At 34.7% G+C, this 2,284-nt stretch overlaps 1 pseudogene; it reads right to left on the bottom strand.

The window, feature by feature from the left end:
- Positions 1-259: 259 nt before the first annotated feature.
- Positions 260-2,284, bottom strand: part of LOC143665170 (polycomb complex protein BMI-1-like) — a 26,323-nt pseudogene continuing 24,298 nt past the window's right edge.

Here is a 2,284-nt window from a genome sequence, read left to right as displayed (position 1 = left end):
TGCAAATAAAGGAAATCCTTTCAAGGACCAAAAGAAGAAGAAGAACTGTGGATGCAGGAAACGCTCGACTACGTAAACATTTTCGGAGACTTTCATAATCAAAATTGGACGATCTTGAATTTTATTAGGAGACAGCCAAGCTCGAGATCTTCCACGAGATGATTCCCAAGTTTAATTTACGGCGAGGCTGGAGTATGGGGTCCTGTCTCTTCCTCGTGAGGAAGGGGTTGTCTGAATTCTCTGGTCCCAGTCCCAGGTTTCACCCAGATGACGTTGCAAAAAACCCATAGACTGGTGGTTTCAGAGGTCTGCTGGCCAAGGAAGATGGGTGGTTCCCGCTGTGGCTGCTGCTGGTTTCCGTGCATCTTACTAGAGATGTGGGGCAACTGAGAGTGGGGAGACTGGGCAGGGTACTGGGGCTTGGCAAACGCGAGGAGATGGAGAGGAGGTCTCCCGCGAAACTGCTGACCTTGTCCATCTCAGAATCACTTTCCAGTTCTCATCAGTCGTCAGTCCATCTCTCTTTGATATTCTCTGTGCTGATGATTCACTATCATTATTTTTTTTTTACAAATGGGTCAAACTCTGTATTTCAAAGGACATGGCTTATTCTGCAGAATTAAAGGGGGAAAAAAGAAGAAAAACCAGTTTTAAATTACATTTACTGCCATAATCTGAGAGTAATAAGTATGCTATTCACCCTTCTCTAGGTATCAGTGTAGGCAATATCCACTAGTGTATCATAATCTTCTAAAAGTTCCTCTTCGTCCATGACACCAATCTGTTGAAAAATAATGATAGTCAATCATTATCACAGAGAATATCAAAGACGAATCTACACTTCTAGTCGAAGAATAATCCATTGCTTTAAAAAAACATTTCCTTCAAATATTTAAGGTGTCCGTTTTACAACTTCATATGTGGAAAACTATTTCTTGAAATTAAGGATTAGCATGAAACAGAATTCAGACCAAATATTTTAAGAGATATTTCCAATTGCAGTGTTAAATTTAATTTTTTTCTTTCTTTTTTTTTTTTTTGGTTCAGAATCCCAAAAGTATTAAAAATAATAATGGTGTAAGACCTACAGAAAATGCAGGAAGATGGTACGGTAAAGAAATACCTAGAAACTTATTAGTTATATCCATTTTACTCTGAGAAACTTCCTCAGGTGCATGAGTAATTGCCGCGGTGCATGATGGCTTTTATCATTCACCTAAGAGCACATTTAAAAAAATAATTGTTTTCAATTCCTAACTTTCAGCAAAGGAAAAACGTATAATCAGATTGCCTGAATATGATAAAAGACTAGTAATGATATAGAGTCTATCAATTATCAGATATAGATTACTTTTAAGCATCGAACATGGCAATTTTCAACTTGACATCATTATTTGACACTAGACTATTCCAAATGGCAATATGAATCCTCAAACTCTGAAAACCAAGTAATATGTCTCCTATATGCTTCTGAAACATGATAAATGCCTCTTCCTTAGATTTCTCTTTGTCTTTGTTTACTTTCTGATCCAATCTAAGAAACAGATAATTTATTAGCAAAACAGTGTGTTCAATAAACACATTAGCCTAGATATATTTCCTACAGAATTTACCTGTTCTAGTCAAATGATTCAATGGTTAAATTTATTATCTTATCATCAGTAATAATTCTCTTATCTTCATCTGCAGCTTCTCTATCTTCATTAGAGCCACTGACAGCTATAGACACATTTTGAAATTCAATAAAAAAAATACTTAAAAATAAAAATAATAGCTAATTTTTCTTTAGGCCTACTTGGAGGCAGTTAACCTAAAACATAACTGGCATTTAAACTCTGTGTATGTGAGGATCTTGAGACTACTTCTCATAATACTGCTCTTCTCTTGGTAACAAGGTGAATTTGTAGCTAAAGAAATCACAGCTATAATTATTATAGGCAAAATATCATTAATATAACCGGCTCCTGCCAATATAAAAGAAATAGAGGAACTATTCTTCCTTCCTACGATTTCAATTCTAGCCAGATTCTTTTTGCAAGAGTTAACATTATTGGATCCCTGTTTTTAAATTATGGACCTCATCATTTGGTTTCAAAATTCAAATGCTTCTTTTTTTCTATTTTTAATTTAGTTCTTATTATTTCTTCTTTTTTGCATATTTAATGCTTTATCAGGATATTGCCTTTGACCTTTTTTGCTCTAATTAAGTAGCTTAAAACAGTTGATTGTCCATCCTTTCTTCCATAAGTGCTTTAAAAAAACATTTTCTTCAAACGTTTTAAGT

Source organism: Tamandua tetradactyla, chromosome 21, assembly GCF_023851605.1.
Source record: "Tamandua tetradactyla isolate mTamTet1 chromosome 21, mTamTet1.pri, whole genome shotgun sequence".
Taxonomy (NCBI): domain Eukaryota; kingdom Metazoa; phylum Chordata; class Mammalia; order Pilosa; family Myrmecophagidae; genus Tamandua; species Tamandua tetradactyla.
Note: the sequence above shows the minus strand (reverse complement) of the source record. Positions and strands in the feature narration are given on the sequence as shown.